At 43.2% G+C, this 13,376-nt stretch overlaps 1 long non-coding RNA gene across 1 annotated transcript; it reads left to right on the top strand.

Annotated features, from left to right (window-relative positions):
- Positions 1-3,776: 3,776 nt before the first annotated feature.
- LOC110361291 (uncharacterized) lies at positions 3,777-11,776 on the top strand. Its single transcript, XR_002417809.2, has 3 exons — positions 3,777-3,962; positions 4,832-4,924; positions 9,368-11,776. It is a non-coding gene; the product is annotated as an uncharacterized LOC110361291 (long non-coding RNA).
- Positions 11,777-13,376: the final 1,600 nt, after the last annotated feature.

A 13,376-nucleotide genomic window follows, 5' to 3' on the forward strand; every position in this document is an offset into this window, starting at 1 on the left:
TATCTAAGAAAGTTGGTTTTCTTTTCCTCTTCCAGCTATGAGAAGTTCCTTGAGAAGAAAAATAAAAATAGAGGGAACAGAGAACATTTCTTTTACCACTCAACAGGTTAGGGCTGTGAGATGCTCTCACAGAGCTGTGTACAACACTTGGGACTTTTCTCCCTGTCTCCTCTGATCTTTCTCAACTGTGCTGGCTGCTCCTGTTCCTGCAGTCCCAGGCCAGGCCCAAGCCAGGTGTGAAGGACTTTCCTCTCTGTTTTTATCCCTTGTATTGTAAAATAAAGGTTGCCCTGGGCAGGGTAGGAGCTTTGAGGATGGGCTTGGCCTGAGAGAAGTTGTTTTGCAGGTGTGCAGCATTCTTGCACTCTCAGGAGTTCCCCAGAAATGGCACTGACGATAAAAGGGTGAGATGTGGTTAAAATCCAAATCCTGCTCTTCAGAGGACAAGCAGAGGGGAAAACTCAGCAGTGCTGTGCTCACCAGCTCCCTGCACCCTGTGAACAGAGGCTGGAAATCAGGCACAGCAGAGCCTTATGTTCATTTGACACTTCGCAAATGACCATTCAAGGTCAAAATAAGCAAAAGACCCTGTATATCTCTATGGCCCTGGACTAGACAAATTCTCCCGAAGGTCTCAGTGGAGCACTGCAGCACTCAACATTTGATTTATTTTCCACTGAGACTGGCAGTGCATGCATTGGAGGTTTCACGTTAACTACAGGAGCAGGAAAATGCTTTCCCCAAATTAGAGGTTCTGACTAATGAAAAAGCTCTCCCATTGACTGCCTTTCTTGCCTGGCCCAGCTGCCCTGGTGGGGAATGCAGGAAGATGGGGAGGGGGCCGTTGGAGGGCCCAGTCCCCCAACTGCAGGGAAACACAAGAAAACTTTCCGGTGTGAATTGCCACAGTCTCTGCCTTTTCATCATTAGCAACTCCCCTTTAGTGATGTGTAAATGTGTCGGTTGGGTTATAACCAGAGAACCTCACTTTTTTTTTTATTTGCACGGTGTCTGGTGCATCCCTGTGGCGGGTTCAACCCCCCACACCCCAGTGCCACATCCAACAGCCCGCACAGGCACCCCCGAGCGAGCCGAGATGCTGGCAGGCGCCAGGAGAGGGCAGCGGTGCCCAGGGCTGGGCGGCGGCCCGGGAGGGAGCCCGGCCCGGCGGCGGGGGCGGCAGCCGGACCCTCCGCGGAGCTGCAGCCCCCGGCCCGGGGCAGGGAGGGACACACACACTTTGTCTGCACCAACCATAAGGGCTGCACATTTGCTTCTTGGCTGAGGTTCCTTGTTTCCTTTGACAGTCACCCCCAAGAGGCCACCCGTGTCCTGGGTGCATCCAGCACAGCATGGCCAGCCGGGCAGGGAGGTGACTGTCCTGCTCTGCTCTGCACTGGTGCGGCCGCACCTGGAGCACTGTGTCTGGATATAAAGCTACTGGAGAGTGTCCAGAAGAGGGCTACAAATTTGGTGAAGGGTTTGGAGGGGAAGTTGTATGCGGAGTGGCTAAAGTCACTGTGTTTGTTCAGCCTGGAAGAGACTAAAGGGAGACATCATAATCTACAGCTTCCCCACAAAGGGAGGAGGAGCAGCAGGTGCCAAACTCTTCTCTTTGGTGACCAACAACAGAACCCGAGGGAATGGCAGGAAGATGTGCCAGGGGAGGTTCAGGTTGGACATTAGGAAAAGCTTCTTCACCCAGAGGATGGTGGAGCACTGTTTAAGGAACCAGAAAGGCTTCCAGCACAGGGGGCAGACTAATTCATGGATCTTTAGCAAGAGGTTCTTGCATCTCTTAATTCTCCCGGTGCCAGTCACAGTTCCAGGAGAGGACACCAGACAAGAAGCCCCTCCTGGCTGACCCTGTCTGACCAACTCTGTGTTCCCATTTTTCCATAGCAAAGAAGAATTGCTGTGTATGTTTATTGGTTGTTTTCAGTTGCTTCTTGTGAGCTTAAATGATCCTTTTTGTTTGGATGTACTGCAGAACTCATTGGCAATGTGTGAGAACCACAGATGATGCAAACTGGAAACAAAAGAAAAACCTGTCTATATGAGCCTCTGCTTCCTGCACTCACTGAAGGAAATACAGAAAAACAGGGCCAGTAAATATAACTAAAATCATATAAATCTCCAAAACTGTTTATGCTTTTACACACTAATGTTTTCATCCAGAAAACAGTTGCACACATAATTAATGTTACCACCATGATAATCCCATCATGGCACATTTCCTGTAGGTATTTGCACTTTTGTAGAACCAAAACCTATATAAGGTCTTTCAGTTCTACCTCAGTTATGCAAGTTGCAGTTATGCAAGTTGCAGGATATTATGTCCTTATGAACTTGTGGATAAATGACATTTTGAGGAAAATTATTATTGTTAATAGATATTATAGGCTCAAGACCTCATTATAAATAACAAGGTCATTGCTAAAACGGGGATACTTTCCAACCAATTTTAAATTTTGTCTGGCAAAAAATAGGTCAGGCCACCCTAAATGGCGTTTGCAGTATGCTTCCAGTCAGCTCTGAAATCAGTTTGGAGGAACTGATTTAAAACCCATATGAGCTGTATCATACAAATTACATCCTCAGGAAACTCCCATTGTATTTATGTGATTCTGCTCTGAGCATGAAACTTTGGTTTCAAAAAGCAGAATAATACCTGAACCTAAGAAATCAAATGTGAGAGACGTGATCAGAAAATGTCCTGAAAACAGTCTTTCTCTTATAGGTATGTATGGGAAATGAATGGTGAACTTTGGAAGCAGTTCTGAGGGCCACCCTCATTAATTTAATAATTCTCACTCCTCACAGATCATAGCTGTCTCCTTGCAGTCAGACCCTGGGGTCACTGATCCAGGGCATCAAGCCTTCATTTGGCTGGGAAATGACTCCTGAGTATTGCAGTCACACACAAAGGTACACACTGTATGCAGGCCTGTTCCTATGGAAAAATGCAGCTGGAATTCGAGCCATTGCTTATATTTATACTTGGTCTGTTTTTTCATGAAAGGTCTATCCTGTATGATACTGATGGTAATTCTTGGGTGACTAGACAGCCCTGTGCCTGGAGACTGTTTCCACAGATCCTAGTCTGATAATTCATATTGGTGAAACTGAAGTCCATTAGGAGAAAAAATAATTAGAAGTATTTTAAAAAATGTATCTGCTTCCAAGTTTCTACACAAAAATCTAGAGCTGGCACTTTTAGCTCATGTTAACAGACAGGACCTTGTTCCTGTCTGATGATTCAGCAAAGCAGCTGAGCATGTGCTTAGATATGAGCAACAGCAGGAATGGAGGGAGGGAGGGAGGGAGGGAGAAAACCATGATCAAATGTAGCGGTTCTTCCTAGGTGGGCCTGGACCCTGGAGGTGCATTGGGATAAGGAGGTGGTGAATAGAAATCAGGTAATTACATCACGTTTAGGCAGGAAAGATTACCTCTCAAGAGGTAAGGGAATTGGGAAGACCCACATGGCATTGACAAAACATATGACAACCTAAAACAAAGTAAATAAATACACAGCCAGCCACCAAGTGAAATCCTCTCTGGTATCATCCCCGTGAAACGCATGCATGTGACAATGATTCCATCACCCCAGGGTCTGGGACCTGTGCAGGAAAAGGTTAATTCCCTCTCAGCCTTTATGGCACAAAGTAAAAGCTCTTGTTATTTTTGTTTTGTTTTTTCTTTTAAAAAAAAAAGTGTGGAGAAAGAGGCAGGCTTTAAATATTTGCGTAGGCTGCTTGGCAACAAACTGCATGTGATCTTTGTAAAAACAATGAGTTCTCATAGAATTTACATTGTGTCTGAACTGGGCACTGATGGCTCCTGACCAGTGCTCAGTGACTGGTTTGCAGGAAGAAACAGCCAGCGTGTTATATTGTGCATTGTGTGCTGCGACTCCAGCTCTCTGAGAAAGACCGAGCTGTCGGAAATCGAGGACCAAGGTGAGAATAAAACTGTGGCTTTTACAGTAAGTAAAATGCAGGAGGTGAGAGCTGGCACTGGCAGTGGTTGTGCCCATAGGGGCACTGCTGTGGGGTGTGATCTGCACATGTGATGTGGGGCTCCCCGGTGCACCTGATGGCTGCAGGCCTGCCTTCTCCCATCTCAGGAAATGAGCTGCGCACCCAATATTTTTCCTTCAGAAATGATGTCTACTTGTCTGTGGTAAAGGTGCTGTTAAGCAGATTGTAATCCTTCATGCTTTTCCTACCAGTGATGGCTGTCGCCTCTTCAGCCATGCAGGAAAAGCAGAGTAAACCTGCACTTCCAGCTGCTCGAAGATTGTTGAAATCAGCTCAGAAATCATGAGATTTCTTGAAACACTAAGCACTGCTTACTTTTTTTTTCTTTCCCCTCTATTTCAGCCCTTTCACCTTTAGGATACAACTGAAGCATGTTTTCTTAAGTTTCTTCCACTGCTGCTGAAGCCAAAACCATAGTTCACCCCCCCAAAAAAATTATCTTCCTGGCAGGAAAATGGAATTTTAAGTGAATATCTTGTAAAAGCAGTGAGAGGAAAACAATGAGAATTTCTGGTATTGGGTTTGCAACCCCTTCCATAATCTGGGGAGGTTACACAGTTTCCCTGCACTGATGGCATCCAGTTAGAACCTTTTGAACCATTCCTGGTGAGGGTAGAGGGGTGAAGTATCCGTAACACCAACCAGGTTGCTCTAAAAGAGGATACAAAAAAGAGTTGAACACGAGTGCATCTGATACCCTATCTTAACATGTGCATGAATAAAAACTCTGATCACTGTTGCTTTTCTTTTACCAGACAAAATACAGCCATTGCTGTGTGTTTACACAGGTAATAATGAAACCACATGGCCTTCCTGAAACTTCCCCCATGTGAAAACATGTGAATGGAGCAGCTCACAAGAGCTGGAAGAAGCAGGGCATGGTAAGCAAACACCATCCAGTCCTGTAAATAAGATCAAACGTATTCAGAGAAGTTACTTACATATGATCATGTATGCCCTAAGCCAGAGCCAAAGCCAAACCAACGTCCAGATTTTCCAAATTCAGGTGCTCTGAGTTCAGTGAATGATGATGATAACTTCGTGTTGAGGGGTATCTATTTGTGTTTTAACTCTCGGAACTACGTAAATGGGGAAAAGGAGTTTTTGAAAAGTGTTGTCCAGTAGCAGGGCACCCACTATCTGCATCACTCTCTGCAGATATCATGGGAATGTTACTTGTCTTCATGATATTGCATGAGAGGAGCTTGTGTACAGATGTGTACGACTGGTAGAGATGGCACTGAATGAATGCAGATGTGTTCACATGTTCATGTTCCACCAACAACACTCTTCTGTTTACTCACAGATTCATTAATTCCATGTATGTGTATGTCTATGTGTATGTGCACATACATAGATAATTTTACACACCTACAGTTGAAAGGATGTACAGGTTACATGCATACACAGGTATGAACTGTGCTATAACAAATATCTAGCAACATGTGACTTTAAACTTTTTGGGAAAGGTTTTGTCTCTAAGTGTGGGATAAACTTGCAAAAATGGACTGTGTGTTTTAGCGACTGTCTTGCTGGATTGATAGCAGAGGATTAAATTATGACTATCAAACCATTCACCTTTGCCAGTGGATCTAATCACAATCTGTTTGGTAGCGACAAAAAAAAAGCCGTCTGACGGCAGCTTTGTAGCTTTGTGAATGAGTGAATTAGTTCCCGCTGGCTGAGCTCTATCTGCAAACTGTTATCACTTTGCAGTTGCTGTTACTACTTTTGCTTTACTCAATGGCTTGATTTTTCAAGGTAGAAATCTGTAAGGAATGGAATTAAAAATCTTTGACTTGGTCTGTGTAAGATCCGGAGAAATGAAAAGAAAAACAATACCCTTTTAAGATAAACCTCACAAAACTAAAAGCAAAAGACCATTAGACAGATCCTCTGATCTGGCTTTTGTTTTATGAGCCTTTACACTTCACACAGTTAACCCACTTGTGAATAAACTGTACTGTGTTTGAGTAAGGCACATCTTCTAGAAAGGCATGGTCTCTCTCTGAAGACAGTAAGTTGGCAAATTGTCATTTCTCTGGATGACTGACTCACTATTAAAATCTCCTCATTTGGATTCGTCTTGGCTTCAGCTTCTGGCCATTGGTTTTTGTCTTTCGCATCCCCAGTACATTTAAAAACGCCTTGATGCCTGGTCTTTTCTTCTTACGAAGAAAATTAATTATATGCATGAAAAGCCCTGAACATTTTGTCTCTTCATGTAACACTTCAGTGGTATGTCAGCAATCATCATAAGAAAGAGCTGCTGGACATATACATATTTTTTTTAACCAGTTGTGCAATAAAATGCAACAAGGTGTGTAAAAGCAGGTAAAAATCAGCAAATACAAAAGGCAGAACTCTCCAGCGTGTTGGCATGTGCTTATACTTTCACCTCATCCTGGAATTTTGAAGAGTTCCCATAAAAGTTTGTTTGAATCAAATGGGATAAGCCCTTGATTTGTATAAAAACACATGAGATATAACAAAGCAAACCCTTGATTGTTCAAACTCTGGGTTATTGGGCAGCCATACCAGATCTTACCAAAGCTAGGAGATCTGGTAGATTTTTTCATTGCCAGTTCTACAGTCTTGGTAACAGTTATTGCTGTTGAGACTTTCATTCAAACCCCTCACTCGCTGCTGTGTTGGTTTTGGCAGGTAGGAAATTGCACCACATGTATTTTTTGGGTTTTTATCAGTTCTTCTAAGGGGAGAATTACAGAATATCATCTGCCAATCCAAGCCAAGTGATTTATAACATAAATGGACATATTCCTGAGCCTTTCTCAGAAGCAAAGTACAAACATTTCTGTCAAAGATAAATTGAGAATATTTGCCAAATGATGCCTTGTCTTCCTGCTTAACTGCTGTTCATTTTTACAAATAAGTTATTAAATCAGGGAAAACAATGCATAAATACATACAAAACTATAAATTTTTCAGCCCCTCAACACTCACCTTCGCAATCCAGGCATGACTGTGCAATGCAGAGGGGGGCTGGACATAGATAAAGGCAACTTTATTGAAATCCCTGTGTTGAACCATTGGCAAGTTATCACTTCAGTCTGCATTCCTCTGCCCATGCACACACAAATACCTACAAATTGAGCACAATAAATTCTTTTTTGGGGTCCCACACCCCACAGATACCACTGTTTGTTTCTTTTCCAGATTTTTCTGTTTGAAGGATGTGATTGAAATCCAGAACTCAATTCTCACCTGTTCTCATCCCCCTTTACCAAATGCACAGTGATAAGAAGCAGGCAGCCACCTCTCACTAGAAACAGATCCTTACTGGGGTGCTGCTCTCCAACCCAACATTGAGGGCCTGATGACCCCAGCAAAGCCGGAACATCAACATCTGCTTAAGCAACGGCTCCACTGTGTGTTCTCTAACATGACTTTTAAAGTGATTAGTCTTTAATGCCATATTTGTTAAGAGGTTGAGAAAACCTGACAGATGCTTGCAGTTAATTGTGGTGAGGTAACACCAACCACGACTTCTAAACTGCCATCTACAGCAACCACAAGGACATATCTGGCATTGGTAGCACTCCTCAAGGCCACACTTTGAAAGACAGTAAAGAGAAACTTGAAATCATTGTCCACCTTCTGCTAAGGAATCACTGCTGGGTTTTAAATCTCCTTATTTTCAGAAGCTTCTGGCAGAACTATGGCATTAAATATTCAGTGAAATACAAGTAAGGTTTGAAAATGTCTGCTCCAAAAGAGCTTGGAACCATTAGGGCATCTCATACTGCAAAAGCCTCTGCCTGGTAAGTTATGCATCAGAGTCATCCGCTTCTTACCTCAAAAAATGATCAGCTTATTTATTAGCTACAGGGAACTTCCCTTCCATTTGAAACACTAATGTATTTCTGTTACTTGCAAAGCTAATGCTTTTTGGGAAGGACAGGGAAAGAATCTCTTCTCACATCTCTTTCAGTCAAGCTGACTTGACATTGGATGTAAAATTGGAACCACTTCTTCAAATAGAAACAAGAAGTAGAAGAAAGGTTGAATTACTTCTGAAGGGAGCTGCATTGACAGGCAGTTTAGCTGAATGTTGCATTTGGAGAATATTTGACATCTCCAGTGCTGTGGAAGAGGTCAAGCAGTTCAAAAGAAGCCTTCTCGCTTACTTGCTTCTAAGAAACTAATTCATTTTGTTATGATGAAGTACGGAGAATAGATCGCACATAATTCATTCTTCCATAAACATTTTATTGCAAAAATATGCAGGTTGTTTTCTATAATACCAAATATTATTTCAGGGCTTGTAGATTTTGTTTCAGGCAGATTAAGCCAGGAAATTACACAAAATTGCAATATACAAGAGATTTGAGATCTGCAGATGGAAAGCTGTGTATAAAAGCCAGCCATGTTATCATTACTTTTACAGCATCTACAACTGCAGTGCTTAAACACTGTAATAACTACCTGCTGCCTTGCTTCCAGTCCTTGTATTCACGGGGTAAAATATAGACCATGCAATCTCCATTTTTGACTTTTGTTTGGTGCTGGAGATGGCTGATTTATAATTTATACTGTGTTCGATATTTGTAGTTACATCCAGAAGTGGTATTTGCCAGCGAATATTATTGCAGAGGCCTTGAACTGTATCTGTTGTGTATACAGAGAAAGTACCCTAAGTTTCTCTAATCAAGATAACTGAAGCAGAAGAAGGTAAGCTGGCCAGTTAGGGTCACCTGGAGCTGCACATTGTGCAGCAGAGTTGGTCTGTCCAACCATGTTATGGGAGCAGGTTGTGGAAGAGTTGGATATTCTTAGAACACACTCAGATGCTCTCACAATGAGAGCCTTACTTCGGGAGTCTTTCTTCTGGCCTTTAGGGTGCTACACAACATCTATAGCTAGAAAACTGATCCCCTTACTGCTACACAGTGAAACCTTTGTTCAAGTATCTACCAGGGCAACAAATCTTCATAGCATGCTGGAGTGTACAGAAGGGAATCTTAAGGTCCTGAATTCATTTGGTCACACACGACTGAGAGCAAGTCAAGCTCAAAGGGGAAGAATTACACAATACCATCACATGGATGAGACCAACTGTATCCTGCATCCATCAGAAACAGAGAAAAAAAATAGGAAGGGAAAAAAGGGGAAAAACAATGAACAGGTTTCCAAAATCTAGATGGAATTTTTACTGTGTCAAGTCCTCTCTGAATCAAGGAAGGGTTTTGCCCCAGTAAAGGGAGAGATTTTGAATTAAAGACCCATGGCAACAGAAACAAATCAGCTCCACAAGTACATAATATTCAAATGAGTTTTACATAACTACTCTCCTTTTCTTCCAGCCTTCAGACTGCATGAAAGAATGGCAGAAAACCAAACTGAATATGAGAAAACCAGCCTGCAGACCAGGGAAGGATCTTTCCCATTGCCTCTGTCAAATAAAGCATGCATGTTCCCAATAAATCACACCTTAAAATAAACCACACTCACCAAAGCAAATGAAAAAACCAAGAGGAAGGGCTAGGAGTGACCCACACAATCCAGCTCCCACCACACCAGCTGCCATGCTGAAGAATCACAAGGACCTCACCTGCACAGCTCTCGCATGTGGAAGCTGTCCCTGATGTGACACCATCATCCTAAAAGACCCAGTCCTGGAAATACCACTGCCCACTGGAAAAGTGCATTTTACTGTTGTTGGTACAAAATTCATCTTGGTAGCAAGCAAATAAAACAAATTCAGCTGAACGTATCCAAGTTAGAAGCCACTGTAACTCCTGGCATTTTTGGAGACTGTGTGGTGAAGCTTACCTTCAGCACATAGAGACTTTCTAGCACTCCCACAGTCTACTTATTGCTGCTATGTGGCTACAGTGGTCATGAATCAGCGTGGCTTGTAAGTGTGGCCTGTGTGGTGCACTTCTGGGAGTCAACAAAGGAGAATGCACAACAGAGTAGAAGGGAGGCTGGTCAACAGCCAGAGTTTGAACATATGCTCAGCAGTACACTGAGGCGGTACCAACAGTCACCACACCTTTTCCCCTGATAGCATCTGAAAGGGACCAAGATAAGGACTGGTTTAGTGAGGCACAGCACTCCTGTGTCTATGCAGGTATTGGGTTGATTGATAGTATCAATTTTGTCAGTTAATTAATTGCTTGTTATCAAACTTTGGTTGGAGAAGTAGAACACACATTTTAGTGTACTATCCCTTGCCTTTAAAGTCATAAAGCACTTACATTTTATAGCTTGTTTATTTTTTGCACATGATCTCACTTCTTCCAGTTGCTTAATCCTCTTATTACAATATATCTCATTTGGTTTGCACCTTTTCCTGAGTGTCTCCCGTTTACTTGGTAAAATTAATGTCTTTTTTCTCCCAACTTTTCTTGTGTTTTGCTTTGAAAGTCTGTTTTACATGGTACCCCTCCCATTGTTTACATGTGTGTGGGAAGAGAAGCCAGACTAAGGGGTGGCTGCTGTCGGACAGGGTAATAGGAACTAAATCTTCGCTTAGATAAACGTCTGGCACAGCTAATGAGTCTTTTCTCGTGGTTGACACTTCTCGGTGGTTCAGATATGGGCTAAACAAGGAAAATTAAGTGTTTATGAGGCTTATGGTGGCATGATTATTGCCTTGAAATAGAGTCACCATTCAGGTCAGGTTGTACCATATCTGTAAAATATGAAAGATAAATAAGAATTTGGATTACTTTCCTCTTTACAGACTTCAACTTTCCTCCCTTTTCCTCATTCAGCTATAGGCTAATAAAGCCTCTGCTTTCAGTCCCCTTCCAGAAAGACTTCAGAAAAACTAAACAGATTAGGAATTGAAAGGGATCCTCACCTTCTCTGCAGCCCCTTTTTAAGGAGCCAGAAGAGCGTAAAGATGTGAGGGCTACACCAGCAGTGCAGGGGCAGGACCCAGAAGCCCATGCCTTTCCAGAAACAGAACTTGTCATGGGCAGAGGGGCACCTTGCAGGCCTGTGCTGTGCAACAAGGACATTTTGGGAATGCAGGCAGAGGGGGGGTCTAGCAGGGATCAATGTGGAGTTATTTTTGTAGCTCTTTGACCAGGGCAGTTGGGGATGGCTAAGGCACGTCTGCATATGAAGTTATGCTTCTGTGAGGTTTGGGGTGAATATACACCATGTCCTCACGTGGATATACCTATTGCAAGACAGACAACATATTTTTCTGGTTACTACTGGTCTGGAACTGGTTTAAACAAAGGCAGAAAGCAATCCATTCCTGGAATTATTGTCCATATGGGGAACTCTGTTTATAAAGCCAAAGCAATTTAGCTACAATGGCATAAATATCTTCCTTAATTCCATAAACAGTTTATTTTGTGTCAGACACCTTCCCTTGCCATTTTAGCAGGAGCCACAAGGCACACTTCATCTGGACAGGCACAAAGCCTAGTGGTAAGATTTTAGGGTTTTGTTGCTAGTATCAGATAATCTTCAATTATAAATTTTATTCTCAAACTAAGAATTCAACTCATTAAATCACTCTTACATAAGACATGCAAAGGATGGTAAACTAAAAGGTTTTTAACATCTTTATTCTGCATGTACTAAAAAGAAAACAGATGAAGGTGATATGGAACAGCGGTGAGTTCCCCATGAACTTCCTATTAGACTCCCTGTCTTCTCATATGTGACCGAAATCTTTTTTTAATAAACTTGTTATTATAGTTCTGAGTCTCTGCCAAGTGTTTACAGTGTTGCCCTGAGTAACAAGTCTGAGCCAAGGGACTTAATTAAATGTAACCTGCTTTTTCAGTTGTAGAATTGTCCTTAAACATCAAAAGGCAAGTGAACTTTAATAACAAAATCTGAAATCACTTTTTGTTTAAGATAAGTTATTTACTCCTCAAGATATATAATCAGTTACTTCTTAGAAAGCATATAGTATTTTCACAGGTAATATTCCACAAGCATTTACAGATTTTATGACAAGTAACATAGCGTTTGGAGTTCTGGCTTTATGTGAGAATCTCAGATTTCATACTTTCTTCTCAAGCTGATTCGTAGACCACATGGTTACAGGGAAGAACATAGAAACTTAAGAAAAATGTTTATAAATGATGGCACTTTTGATCTCACGATATTTTAGTGTCTTTACAATTTTAAAGCCTTAACTTTTCATTTTGGAGCACTTGGTTCTGCATATATTGCAATTTTTTTTTTTACAATAATCTCAGGGGAGTTTCTACCCATGAGGGCTTCTGTTAACTGCAAAGCTGGTTTAGGGAAGGTGCTGAAGAGTGATCTGAAAGTCTCGGATGGACAAACACAGGTGACACGGCTGCTGCCTCCCTGGACAGAGCTGCACGCTTTCTAAGTGGAACTGGACCAGAGTTTTCATTCACAGCAGTTCGTGGCCCAGCGTATTGATGTAAGATGAGGATGATGCAGCTTACATTGATGTGCTGGGCTAGAAACCAGAGTGGCCAAACCTGCTAAATGGGCCTGCACCCCAGGCCGAGGTTGAGGTCCTGTCTGACTCGCCGTCAGGAGGAGAGGCTGTGATGTTGATGCTCTTGCCTCCCATGGCAGCAAGAAGGGCAGGCAGTCCCAGCCGGTGCTGGACCACACCAGCCAGTGCCCTTTTGCCAGGCTGCTCTCCTTCAGAGGCTGCGGGTGCACAGAGCAGATGCTTTCCCAGGTGAGAAAGTTTCAATGCCTTTCTCCTCTCTCTCTGCGGAAGTTTTAATTTCCCTGTTAACACGATGTTAATCATTTACAACATCTTAAACCTAAGCTCACCCTGAGACCCAGACTCCAGGACAAATGCAGCTGCCTGGCAGGTCTGGAGATGTCAGAAGCACCAGGGCTGCACGTTCAGCCACCCTGATAGTGGAGCTGGGCAGTTCTTGCACAGGGGCAGGGACCAGGGTGAAGACAGTAATTAGCCCCAGAAAAATGTGCAGAGAGCAATGAATCACAGCTGTAACATCACACGTCAGGTGGGGCTGGCAGCGGGGACTTACTGGATTGTTTCCTCTGACCTTTGCTCCTTCTGCCGCACCTCGGTGTCCACTTTCTGATGCTGAAGGTTGTGGACTGTTCCACTTCTCCTTGTTCACTTACCTCCATCTCATACCAACTCCCTGTCTCCAACTGGCACACTGACCACAGCACGCGGTCACTGGGAGGTCTCATAAGCAGGCCAGTGCAGACTGGGACAGGTTATCTGGAGAGCTCATGAAACCCCAGCCCCTGGAGGGTGCCCACACACGATGAGACAAAGCTCCAACTGTCCCCATCCAGTGTGGGCTATCGTCCTACTTTGAGCAGCAGCGTGGAATAAGGACCTCCAGTCATCCCTTCTGGAGAGGATTT

The sequence above is a fragment of the Columba livia genome, chromosome 5 (genome assembly GCF_036013475.1).
Source record: "Columba livia isolate bColLiv1 breed racing homer chromosome 5, bColLiv1.pat.W.v2, whole genome shotgun sequence".
Classification (NCBI taxonomy): domain Eukaryota; kingdom Metazoa; phylum Chordata; class Aves; order Columbiformes; family Columbidae; genus Columba; species Columba livia.